Consider the following 14,325-nt stretch of genomic DNA (forward strand, 5'->3'; position numbering starts at 1 on the left):
AGGGTAAGAACTGATATCACAGTTTCACAAGTGCATTAAAAATCTTCTTAAATAAGTGACGATTGTATAAACAATTGCCTGGTATAGGTCATCTTTTGGCGGACCACTGGGGGGGTTTGGCGGACCACTAGTGGTCCGCGGACCACACTTTAAGAATTACTGGTATACAGTAAGTGCATAGGGGTGTGAGGAGACACTCAATCCACGAGACAAAATTTTTACACTTTTTAAGAAATCCTTAATGATAAATTAAATGATTAAGAAACTTAAATCACATTTTTTTAAAATGTTTTATCTAATCAAGGACTGACCCTAACAATTATTTTGCTAACTGATAATGAAGTAATGTGTTATTTTTGGGTAATAAAAATAGAGCCAAGTGAGCAATAGACTTTAAAATTACATAATAACAAAGATGCAATAATAATTGGTTCACATAAAGTATCAAAAACAAGTTACATTAAACAACATTACATTAAAAAACACATTACATTTGTGGTCTATAAATAAAAAGCATTATGTGTTATAACAAATGCCTGCAGGGGGCGATAGTGGACTCGTTTCGCAGATGCTATCTTCACTTTCACTTTAAACGAAGAAATGCTTATTTTTAGCCAAACAATGTTTAAATCCATTTAAATATTTAATATATGTTCATTTCTTAGATGAACAATAGAAGTGATACTGTCACTGTCATTTTTGAGCAAGAACATGCAGACTAGCCTGGGTGCCAGCCGATCTTAGCCCCGCCCACAACATTTTGAGGACTGGAAGATCGGTCTGGGGTTTCTCCGTTGAGGAGCTACTATGCTAGACCCAAAGCTGGTCGAACCAATCAAATTGTCAGGGCGGGCTTTATACGATGATGGATAGATGATCAACGGTAACGTAATCAACCATGTCACCGAAGAGCGCGTGTGTTGAATCTGTTGAATCGGAAAGAAAGCAACTATGCCCGTATTTTGTTTAGTTTACGGTTGCAATAACCGGCGCAGTATTGATTCCTGATCACATGGGATTACATTTCACACGCAAGATTGAACAATCATTTTGGTTATTTTACGTTATTGTTTATAATAATATGTCAATGTTCAGCAGGAACTGGTTCTCTCTTTCTCATGATCTCTCGCTGTTTTTTCTTCACATTTGAAGGTTTCCCAGTGATACAGGCATGAGGAGGCAATGGGAAGTTGCTGTAAAACAGGAGGGTTTTGTTGTGACAGAGTCGTCAAGCTCTGTAGTGAGCCCTTCAAGCCTGATGGTTTTGAAAGGACGGGTCAGATTGTCAGGCTTAGAGATGGTGCGACCCCATCTGTCTTAAACTTCCCACGTCATCTCCAAAGAGTAGGTGTATTTTTACTCTACATAATTTATTCGGACCTTACAGTCTATGATTCGGACGGGATTAGTTTTACGAGGGTAGAATAGATGGAGTAATGTAATTTTACCACAGGACGTCTGTATACTGATGGTCAATTTGCACGGGATTAGAAATCTCAGTAAAACATTGAATTGTTTCACCGCCTAGAATGCAAGTGAATGCTTCTTTAAGTGCTTCTATATTTGAAAAGAAAATACCCAAAATTACAGAAAATGATGAAATGGTAAAAGTCGCCGTAATCTTTACTGACATTCCGTGATGTTTACTGACATGAAGCATTCGGACGGGACTAAAATCACTGAGAAGTTCTGATAAAAAATTGACTATACTAAACATTTTTTCACTACATTCCAAATCATAGAGTCATACTGTGTATTCATTTTATATTGCATATTAAAATTAATTGAATACCTAATTCCGTAAAAATTACATAAAAATTGTGTACTTTTACTTTTCTTGAGTAAAAGTACAAAAGTACTTTTTACTTAAGTAAAAGTAAAAAAGTAGATGTTTAATGTACTTAAATATTAAGTATAAACCAAAAACTTGAAATTATGAAATGTAGTGGAGCAAAAATTATGATAATATGCTTTGGAAAATAAGTTTTCCAAAGAAAAACACTGATAAAATGCAGATACTTGAAAATGTACTTTTATGTAGAAAGTAAAATACTTAAGTAGTGTCTGCCTCTGTCAATATGCCATACTTAAAGAGCATAATACAAAGTATTTTAGCATGAAAGCAGTATTTTTCAATGTGTGACAGCGTCCTGCCTAAATATCCAAGATGGCGGCCACGCGATACGTCAGCTCCAATAGGCAGCTCAGTCTACGAGGTGTCTACGTATATAATTTCTATGGTTTCTCCTTTGGTCGCACTTATGGAGGACCAAGTTAAAGAAGCAACTGAAATAGGTATCACAGCAATGCAACTCGGCATGCACAACGAGATGGATATAATTAGCTTTTTTCAGAAGCCCGGAATCGTGGCTGCTGAAGGGTAAGAGATAGTCTGACTATGACTTAGTAACACTTACAATGTTGTGATATAAATGAAATGTTGTAAACATAGTAGGTGTTGATGTACGTTTGCTAACTCCGACTATGTATAATCATAATGTTAGTGTCATTGTAGCGAAATAACTAGCATTTAGGTCAGGCTGCAAAAGACGCCATTTCAACATACATCACACACTCCATAGCTCTGATTGGTTGTAGGTCTATCCAATTCAGTGCAGAGACATTTTTCGGTTGAGACACGCCAAAAATCATAGCCCAATGAAGCAGTATCAGACTCAAATTCTGACTATAATTGAGTATGACAACGTCAGACTACATGCAGACATTAAATCATGTAAACTCTGAGTGAGGGTTTAATCTGCTGAGACATCTGACACTGATCAACAGACAAACACAACGCGTCTCAGACTTCATACGAGTTCCCAAACGAACAATATTGGAAACACAAACAAAAAAGGACACGCAGTAAAAGACTATAAGAATATAATGCATGCACTGTAAAATGTTCAAACAGAAAGCTGCATCCTCCGGAGGTCGCATATTCAGGCTGCATACATCATCAAGGTTTACTTCAGATAATTAACTGAGCATTACAAGGATAATTGTCTCGTCTGCTATTTTCACAGCAAAATAAAACGAAACTTCAAACAAAAACGACACAGGACATGACCTCGTTGTCCTCAATGGTAGCTAAGGCCATGCCGGCAACGGCTTCTGAAGTATATGTAATTCCCAGGCTAGTTCATGCTGGTTTGGTAGAATTTTAGCTGGGGGTCACCAGTATACCAACACCAAAACACAACATTAGCTGATCTTGCTGGTTAATATGTTGTTGTTTTTTCATCAGGGATTGATCATGATCTTGGATAACTGTATATCAACATCCTAACTTTGAAACTCTGATCAGTTGTAAAGCTACTAGTAATAATAATACATTTTTAGAATTCCAAAGTTAAAACCATACAGAAATCTAATGTTTTGAAACATAAACCGACACATTGTGTGGCAATATAAATGATAATTTTTTTGTGTGTATTTGTATACCTAAAAATGTCTCTCATGTTGTTATAAATAAAATAAATATTTTTTTTTCTGATGAACATTTCAGATTGTGCCGTTTTGAGCTAGTCATTACATATTTATGAGCTGCTGCTCCTTTGATCATGCCCCACTACTAACGTCATGTGCGCGTGCATAGTGATATCGTGAGCAGTATAGACCATACTGTGTTATTATTTTATATATTATTATTATTAATGGTTTATGTTGCCAACAGACAAATCATGCGGAAAAATATCACTAATAAGTACACTACAGGAGAAGAAACTCATGACACACAATGATTCCAGAGTCAATTGTGACAACAATAAACTCGTTTTCCATGGACAATGCTAACATATTCCCATTATAAAACATTTTCAAACGCATTATTTTCGCAAATTACAGAAATTAAGACCCGGCGGGGGATGTATACTGCTTGTGGACCCCGTTCTAATTGCTAGAAGCTAGCGGGAGGTCCGGACCGTAAAGTTATAAGAGGCTCGGGGGTTAGCCTCGTCAGAAAAGCCGGGGCGGTAAGGCCCGGTCTCGGTTAGTTTGGCAAAAAACTGTTAGTTTGGCAAAGCACTATTACTTAGTTCTTGTAGAATTGTAAAATAAAGCCGTTAAATATTTTTTTTAACTTTCGAAACCACGCTGTAAACTATCTAGCCTGCAAAAATATCTATATAGCCTACTGTTTACAAACAATTTTAACATCACTATACATTTAAAAGGTATAATTTACAGGATTAGCATCAATGTATGATCTCTGTTTTGAGATACAGACGCTCTAGCATCATAAATGTAGTATTTTGTGACAGAAGATGACAACCTGCAAAATATAACATGACTTCTTACCTTTTGTGTTGATACAACGATCGCGAATCGAATCCAGTCTGTTTCAGATGTGTGAATGATCCATGAAAGTCCAAAAAAATACATCCAATGACCATTTTTGTCCACAAATGCGTATAATCTGTGAAATATAGATACATAATCTGTTGTTTACATCAGATTTCGCATGAAGGTCTTATCGCCTACAATCTGATGACTATTTGCGTCGTAACACACTGTATATAAGATTACTCCGGGTTCCATCCAACCGTAAGCTACATTTTTAGGTAAAGAAAAAAGGTCTTTACCAGTCAAGCTAAACGAATAAAACCAAACTAAGCTATATAAATAAATTATTCAAAAATGTTAAATCAAATAATGTTTAGTGCAACAAGTAAAACAAAGATGCTTAGTTACAGCAGGTGCTTTTTAAATCATTAAGTCAATGTTAGTTTAAGGTGAAATTAAATATATTCATCTTATAGCCTACAGAACTGACGTTTACTTCTGGCTAGGGCTGGGCAAATTGTCCCCCTAAAAAAATCTGTGATTTTTTTTAATAAAAAACTCGATTTACGATTCGATTTGATTTTTTTCCCCGCCCCCATTTATAACAAAATAATTGCAAACTGTACACATATTTAAGAAATATATACTTATTATATTTAATTAAATTGCATCAACATGAAATTCACGCAAATCCAAACAAACTCCACATGACTGAAGTCGAAGAGCATTTTTTTGGAAGGAGCTGCTCTCTTTCGCCGGCCGTTTTTGCCATGTTGTTTGTGTATGCATGTGCTGGCATCGGGAGAGGGGAGGGGCAGAGGGCTGCCCCGCAGGGAGCGTCCTATGGAAACCCTGAAGGAAGATTTGGCGAATGCAAAATGTATGTACTGCGTTATACTGCAGAGGGGGAGAAAAAAATCTAAAAAAACTCGATTTTTTTGAAAATATGACTCGATTTGACCTACCAACTCGATTTTAAAATCAAATAGATTTTTTTCCCAGCCCTACTACTGGCTTTTCAAAAGTGCATGCTAGGGATGTCAATTCATGCAATTTCCCATGTTCGATAATTGTTTAAATTAACGATCAATCAATCGAATAATCATTAACAATAATAGTGCAATAAGTCTTTACTGCAGTGGCATATAGCCAATGACATGAAAGTGTGCGTAAAAACGCCAGCTTCCTCATGTGAACTTAAAGATAATATTTTGTCTGAATAACATGCGAGTGGGATTGTAAAATGAGTCAATGTAGTTGGTCTTTTGATAAAATAATCAATTTAAACTTATCGTAATGAAATATAATGTCTAAAAGACACAGTGTATAACTCCGCCTCACATGGGCACTCTGCATGAAAGTCCATGCGTCCATGACATGTCCAAATACAAGTTTCATTATCCTCAAGTGTTATTTTTCTGGTTGTTCACCTAGTGTTCCAAATACAAGTTTCATTATCCTAAAGTGTTATTTTTATGGTTGTTCACCTCGTGTTCCGAGTCGTTAATGCACCGTTTGTTGTAATTATATTCAAGAAGCATACGAAGGGCACTTTTCCTGTCGTCACTGGACCTGCTGCGTACTTTCAGCCAGAATGCTTATATTATGGCAACCTTCCATTAGAAAACACACAGGCAACTTGGCTAGCGTGTGGTGCCTCAGCCAATCAATAATGATCAGTGAAATATGTTGCGGCGTTCAGAGTAGGGCTGTGTATCACCAACAATTTCCTGATACAATACGTATCCCGATACAAGGGCCCCGATACGGTGCACTTCACGATACAAGACTATTTTGAATTACATTTTTGTTCAGAATTTAGTAACATTATTATTATTATTATTAACATCTATTTATTGTACATTGAATAAGCAGTGTTTTAACAGTTGTGTTTTTGCCATTCATTTATTAGCTTCTGGGGTAACTCATAGAAATACTTAAAATCCCAGAGTAGTACTTAAAGTACCCATATTATGAAAAACTAACTTTTTCTGGGTTTTGGGTTGTTATTTTGTGTCTCTGATGCTTCCACAAGCATACAAACTTGGTAAAAAATCTATCCATGCTGTTTTGAGTGAGATACAGGTTTCTGAATGTCCTCTGCCTTGAGTCTCAGATTGCACAAGTTCAAACTCAGCGCCATTGTGACGTAACTAGCCGTTTCGTCACATTCCGTTTGAATTTTCCCGTCCACCACCCCATTTGCAGGTCTCCACCCACCAGGTAGCTAGAAAGCACAGAGCAGTCACTTTCGCTGATATCCTCTATACTGTTGTCATGGCTCACGGAAGTAACATCGCTATTTGGATATTATGGATTATACTCCCGCCTACTTTTAAAAACAAAGTTAAAACGCATGTTTATTTAAAGCTGCGGTCGGCAACTTATTTTATCATATTTTTTGATCATATTCACTGAAACCAACACTATGCTCCGATAGAACAACATCAATTAGACTGTTTAAGAAAAAAAACAGAGCTTCTAAGCTCCACCTGGAGCCTGTTATTTGTTTTGCAAAAATCCACCGCTCCCGGTTCATTTGGTCCAATCAGCGCAGGTTGGTTCATTTGGTCCAATCAGTGCAGGGCTGTGTAAAATCTGCCTGTCAATCACAGTACCTGCACGCGCCACAGATCCCCATCCCCCTCGCGCGCGTTACAATATCACGTGCATCCGCCTGAATTCATAGTTGTTTTGGTTTGAACAGCGTGATGGCGGAGAGAACTTTCAGTAACAAACTTCCGATTTCTCGGTTAACAACTAGAGCTAGGAAAACAACCAATGAAAAGAAGGAAACAAATATAGAAAGCGACTGTGATCGTATTAAAACTAGGATCAATATCGGACCGGCATTTGAAAGGAATCTACGAGATTTCAAGCTGGATGCAGAGCTTGCCACATTTCTTCTCAACAGGTAATTGTGCTTTATCAACCATTGATTGTATTTCGGGGTGTTATGTAAGTAATCTAAGTATTCTTGCTAAGTATGCGATCACAATAATACTTTTGCACACGCGCTGACGAGAACGAGGTCTGAGGGAGGTTGCACGGAGGTAGTGGGGGAGGGACATGAAATTGTAAACATTTAAAAACTGCTTAATCCTCCAGAGTTGCCGACGGCAGCTTTAAACCTAAAATGTGATCTCATATACAGTGTGTTACGACGCAAATAGTCCTCAGATTGTAGGCGATAAGACGTTCATACGAAATATGATGTAAACAACAGACTTTATATCTATATTTCACTGATTATACGTATTTGTGTACAAAAATAGTTATTGAATGTATTTTATTGGACTTTCATGGATCATTCACACATCTGAGACAGACACTGGATGCGATTCGCGATCTTTATATTAACACAAAAGGTAAGAAGTCACATTATATTTTGCATGTTGTCATCTTCTGTCACAAAATACTAAATTTATGATGCTAGAGCATCTGTATCTCAAAACAGAGATCATACATTGATGCTAATCCCGTAAATTATACCTTTTAAATGTATAGTGATATTAATATTGTTTGTAAACAATAGGCTATATAGATATTTTTGCAGGCTAGATAGTTTGCAGCGTGGTTTCAAAAGTTAATAAAAAATTTAACGGCTTTATTTTACAATTCTACAAGAACTAAGTAATAGTGCTTTGCCAAACTAAAAGTGTTTTGCCAAACTAACCGAGACCGGGCCTTACCGCCCCAGCTTTTCTGACGAGGCTAACGTACCCTTGAGTCTCTTATAACTTTACGGTCCGGACCTCCCGCTAGCTTCTAGCAATTAGCACGCGGTCCACAAGCAGTATACATCCCCCGCCGGGTCTTAATTTCTGTAATTTGCGAAAATAATGCGTTTGAAAATGTTTTATAAAGGGAATATGTTAGCATTGTCCAGGGAAAACGAGTGAATTGTTGAGACTGCTACATCACAATTTACTCTGGAATCATTGTGTGTCATGAGTTTCTTCTCCTGTAGTGTACTTATTAGTGATACTTTTCTGCTTGATTTGTCTGTTGCCAACATAAACCATTAATAATAATATATAAAAATAATAACACAGTATGGTCTGTACTACTCACAATATCACTGAGCACGCGCACATGACGTTAGTAGTGGGGCGTGGCCAAAGTAGCAGCAGCTCATAAATATGTAATGACCACCTCAAAACGGCACAATCCGAAATGCACTAAAACAGAGGCTACTAGAGATGGGTAACAATCTTTTCCTACAAGCTATTTCAAGCAAACAACTTTTGAAACATGCTTTATGAAACTCATACACCTATTTAACTTGTGGAAAAGCAGTCATAATATGGGCACTTTAACTTATGTTTTTTTTTAAGCAGTTTTACAAAGATGGTGCCTTGCTCTAGGCGTTATATTTGTCTCTCATTATTCTTTATCTATGAATATATCTATATAAACATGCAGTCAGACTTAATACTATTTAATAGAAATCAGATTATTAATGTGACAGTAATAGTTTGTAGCAGCTCTGTATCTCTTCTCTAGGCGTACACTTAACACATGCAAAACTTTATTGTGTTTCTTTTCAAATGCGTTAGTACAGTTTTATAAGAGAGTGGCTAATAAAGCCCTTTGCAGTAGTATAGGCTAAGATATCTGCGCTTTCATACTGAACTCATTGATTTTAAATATGCGTAATCAAGCATGCGGCTCACTATGCAGACACGTGTTCCAGCAAGACAGACACGCAAAGTGAAAGTGTACCCCGCTACCTTTAACTCTGCGTAGCCTACTCTGCGGGATACATGCGTCCTTTCCATATGGATCATGGATCAACAGTGATTCATCACGCTACTTTCAAAAGTGCATCCGAATCGATACGGAAGGTGCTGTATCGATGTGCGCATCGTCAGACGTCCATGACAATGTATCGTCGTATCGGTATTTTTAACACAGCACTAGTTCAGAGTGTAACGACAGTCCGTTACAGTTTACATTTTCATACCATAATTTAAGATTATATTTCAATCTGTTTATTAAAAACTGCTTGTGGTCTCCTTCCCTGTGTATAGTTACGTTAGCAGCGTTGCTATGCTAATCTTGCAGGCTTCCTTGAAAAGGGTCTTTGCTTTCAGTTTCGGACCCTATTAAAGGACAAGTTCGGTATTTTACACGTAAAGCCCTGTTTTCAGATTGTTTATGATGAAATAGAATGGTTTTGACTGAAATTTCGACATATGCGGCTGCCCCGAGGATTTTCGGATATTTGTGGTTTCACCTCCCACCTCTACAATGTGTGTATCGGTGCACTGGAACAATCCTTCCTAAAATGCATTAAACTTTCATTTACAAAGACATGAAACTCACGAGTGGTCAGGGGTGTTCACTGATATGCTCACACAAAAATCGTTGCAAAAGATGCTTTCCAACAGCAGGCCTGCACAATTTTCTCGCAGCACAGACTTGTGGTCGGACAACTGTATTACATGCTTATAACATTAGCTATGGTCGACGTATTTTCATGAGACTTGTTTCCTATGAGTCCTGAATCGTTGCTGAGTCCACCAATACCAAACATGCCAGGTTTCGCATTTTGGTTAGTCCTGCGCAGCAAAATAGCGCTAAAAACACACCTGTCAATATTTTCGCAAGCATTATTTTGATCAACTCGAAACCATTAAAATACAAACAAAACTATAGCTTCTGAACAAAAAACCCTATTGGCACTATATTAAAATTTTCATCAGAAATGGCAGAAATTTGCGAAAAACAAAAAATTACCTTCAATTTTTGTGTTTTACACTTAAATGATTTTAACTTCAAAACGAAATTGATTTTTTGGAAAATGGCTTTTTTGCCTAAAAATACTGCAACAACACATCTAAAACCATGGATAATTTCTTTCATGGTTTGAAGTATAATCATTGGTGGTTGCCTATTCACTCCCTAACAATCAATGAGAATACCTTATCAACCGTTTTTGCAAGAGCTATATTTCTGCATCAAAACATCATAGAGACATTGGGGTGGGCTCTTTTGACTCATTAACACCACTGTAACATTTTGTGAGCTTTGTATTGCCACTGCAAGCACCAATCACATTTCCTTCAGTGTTCTAGTTGTCAGTGCTCCTCAAGAAGAGAGGGAGAGATTTCACTGAAAAAGAACACATCTTTTTTGCTGATAACTTTTATATTATGTTGTCTGAAACTAAGAGGTTTTCCTATGTTCTTTAATAACACGCACCGGCCCGGCGGCGGGCCCTAGGGGGGGTTTTTACGTGTTTTTGTACTTTGTTTAACATTAAATATTCAATCAACAATCATAAACTTTGCATTATTTGAAAGTTTAAACACTCTAAATTCATGTTCTGAGCTTATTTTTGCAATCAATACACTTGTGTGGAAAGGGTTAAATGAAATGCAGACAGAATGCATATAAAAATGGTTGTGGGTACTCACATATCTTGCCATATGGTTCTGATAATTTCTGACAATTCCCAAAAACTTCAACGTACATTGCAACGTAAGGGTCCACTCTTCAAAAAGCATCCCACGTTTTAATCCAAAACAACGAAAAATAGTGAAAAATCCAGCAATATCCTCCTTTGTTTACATCCGCGCGTCCGCCAAGTATGATCGATCATGTTTATTTTCTATCAAATATCGATTTTTATCAGTGAAAATCCTTCTCTTCCTGCTTCGTTAGACTGTTCCGATAAATATCCCGCCCTATTTTTCTGTTTTGTCCAATCAGAAAAGGTTTGACAACTCAAAATGTCATGCGAGCAATGATTTGCCTAGCTAGATGTCCTTCAACTCACCATAGGCTTTTGACTGGATTACGCCAAAACAAAGCCAGCCAATGCATAGCCAGCAAAGCTTTGATTGACATGGGTACTAACCAATCATGAAACGATTACAAGGATTCAACTTACGTCATTAAAGTGTACTTCTGCGCAAATCTACAGAAGCGCACTGAGAGAAATGCCCACGCCCCCTCCGTGCGCGTTTGTTTGTTTGGGTAGCATAGCAGCTGGCTAGGCTCTCCGGAGCCGCTGAGAACCTTTCCAAAGGTTAGAAATATCATCTCCATCGTGGATCGTCGCCTGCAGATGACTTTTTTGTGTTGAGAGTGGTTTGGAGAAGTTGATAAAGAGCACGACCGCGGAGCAACAATGCAAGACTGGATATAAACAAACCGCGTCGTCGAGGAGAGATGGACCGGACTATGAGCTCAGCTGCGCTCGCTTGGATAAAGTAAGTTTGGATTCTTTTGTTCATTATTTATTTAACGTTACATTTCTTGTTTCTTGTTAGCTGTTTTGATTATAAAGTAACATTGGAGATGACTAAGATACGAGTTTTACATGGTTTCATTTTTCTATGACATGTTATATAAATGCATCATATTTTTAGCTATATGAATCCAATGCACATAATATACAAACTAAAAACTAGAAAATAAGATATGTGGTGGACAATATTAGTATTACCAGCTGAGAAATATAGGTTATTTGGCAAACATAAGACATTTGTAATTATAAATAAATATATTCATGTAATGTGTGTGTGTGTGTGTATATGCATTCATGAGCGACCACATTCAAAATAACAAGTATTTTGTTATAATGTGCAAATGTTTTTTTCTGAAATAATTTTTTTACGGTGGCCAGGAAGTGCGAAACAAAACAGCAAAACCCAAATTAAAACAACAAATTAAAAACACAAAGGCAAATCTAAAAACAAAATAACAATTCAGAAAACAGAACGCATAATCAGAAATCAAAACAACAAGTCAGAAACTTCAACGACAAATCTGAAAACAAAATAACAAACCAGAAAACAAAATAACAAACCAGAAAGCAAAATAAAAAGTCAGAAATCACAACAGCAAATCAGAACATCCGGAAAAGGTAGGTACAATGTGTTAGTGGATTGGTTACTGCTGATTGGATGACACGTCGTGGATTGGTTACTGCTGATTGGACGACACATCTGTCAATCAAGATATACAGGAAGTAAGACTTTTTGAATCAACAAACTTGAAGGCAGAAGAATGGAATACATTCAACGCTATTTTGAGGACGGACATTCATATGCCGTGATTTTGGACATGCTTTCAACTTACCATGGCATTAAGATTAGCATGCGCTCTCTTAAAGGGACACTTCACCCATTTGCATTAAGCTTTGTATAGTTAGAAACCCAGTCATGTTTTAGAATGGTCATGCATCAGTCCCTCCGTTTCCCCTGAGACGGGAGAAATATGGATTTCAGTGTTGCACTTCCTTCTTTCAATGATGTAAAAATCGTCATTTTGCATCATTGAAAGAAGGAAGTCCAATATCTTTGTAGAGGGGGTGAGACTACAAACACTCCTTTTCTCTGTCAAATAGGCACCATATTCTAAATTTATGTTACATTTCGACTACAAATATGTTCCACTTTTAATAAAGATTAATGTTTCCACGGGTGAAATGCTCCTTTAAAACCAGACCTGCAAACTCCTCAGAGTAAAAAAGGTGACAGTGTCACGCCCCCAGGGGTGGGGGGGGGTACTATTGGGGCGGTTACCCCAGCTCTATTTTTTGTGTGATTTTAATATGATTCTGGACGTGACTTAACAAAAATCAGCATACTTTAATTAAAAATCAATGTTAAAACATCCTTGAAGCTTAAGGAGAATGACACATTTAATATTTTACAAATGTTTTTATTTACAACTCACGGAAACGCCTGGAAGTGTTGTGAAGCATGACACTGAAATAAAAAATAACAAGAGACAGACAGAAATAAATATATATATATATATATTTTGCCGATGTTCGCGAAAGCTTCGTGCGACAGAGCCACTTTGTCCTCAGCCGGCATCTGTGCAAGGATGACGATGACGGGCCATTGTGAATGGCAGTGAGTGCTCCACCAAAGTGCCCAGAACCATTGCCTGAAAGTAAATTAAAATCATTAAAATATAACCTTGCAAACTATCATACATAGGACTAATATGATAAAACAACGTGTCTCCATACTGTATGGCTGATATGCAGTGAATATCAACATACATTTCTGTTCAATAATTATAATAATAATGCATTTTATATGTAGGGCTACTTACATTGAATAAACAATCTCAAAGTGCTAGTGTTCATAATGTAAATTCAACTTACAACATAATGTAAAGATTTCATTGACAGACTTTGATGCAAAATGTAGCCCTTTATTATACAGAAATTTGATGTTGGTGTATTAGCCTAGGACAACACGCTCGCCAGATTGTTTTGTCTAAACAGCCCTATGTTGTTAAAAATTACTGTTTACCAGGTATACAGCCACCAGGAATGAACGGGGCTAGGCTAAATCACATTCACAACGCGATGTACAAAGATTAAGTGCATGCATTTAAAAAAGATAGGTATGTATTAATTAGTTTAAGTTGAGGTAAGAACATAGTAAAATATTGAAAACGGTGGGTTTTCCTTTAACATTACTCTCGCATCAGCTATTGTGTAAACAGTCACATTTACCCACATCACGAATGACTGCCTGCGCAAGCGCGCACCACAGCCACCGTAATGAAGTTATTCAGGGTAACGTTAGCTCAGAATTCGAGTAGTAGCCGTATATCTTTGAACTCAGGGGCAGAGCACCCGGGTAACGATAAGCCTAGCTAACAATCGTCCTGCTAAGTTAGCTAACATTAGTAATTTTGCTCGAAGCATAGGCAAACTTTATGCAAGGTCTACGTTTGTGCATTACTCGGCGTAGACTCATTCCTCAAAAATACAATATAAGCGGTAGCTAACGCTAATTTAAATCAAGCAAACAAATAGTTGTTGTTTTTGGTCCAAAAAAGTTGACTTACCTTGAATAAGATGGTTCCTTCACATTAAAAGTGTCCATCAGACTCGCGTGGTAGCCAGGTGTGTCTCTCATCCAAAGGACCGCGCTCGCGCGCTGTCTTCAAGATTCTGAAGGAAGTGCTAAGATTCCGATTGGCCCAGAGAAAAGCAAATGCCAAGATTCCGATTGGCCCAGAGAAGTGTCAATTATAAGAATTATCCAATAATGTTTGGCAATT

General features: G+C 37.2%; 1 long non-coding RNA gene across 1 annotated transcript; it reads right to left on the reverse strand.

Moving 5' to 3' along the window:
- Positions 1-12,939: 12,939 nt before the first annotated feature.
- LOC141365932 (uncharacterized) lies at positions 12,940-14,226 on the reverse strand. Its single transcript, XR_012370900.1, has 2 exons — positions 14,110-14,226; positions 12,940-13,191 (listed from the first exon to the last, which is right to left on the reverse strand). It is a non-coding gene; the product is annotated as an uncharacterized lncRNA (long non-coding RNA).
- Positions 14,227-14,325: the final 99 nt, after the last annotated feature.

This window comes from Misgurnus anguillicaudatus, chromosome 8, assembly GCF_027580225.2.
Source record: "Misgurnus anguillicaudatus chromosome 8, ASM2758022v2, whole genome shotgun sequence".
Classification (NCBI taxonomy): domain Eukaryota; kingdom Metazoa; phylum Chordata; class Actinopteri; order Cypriniformes; family Cobitidae; genus Misgurnus; species Misgurnus anguillicaudatus.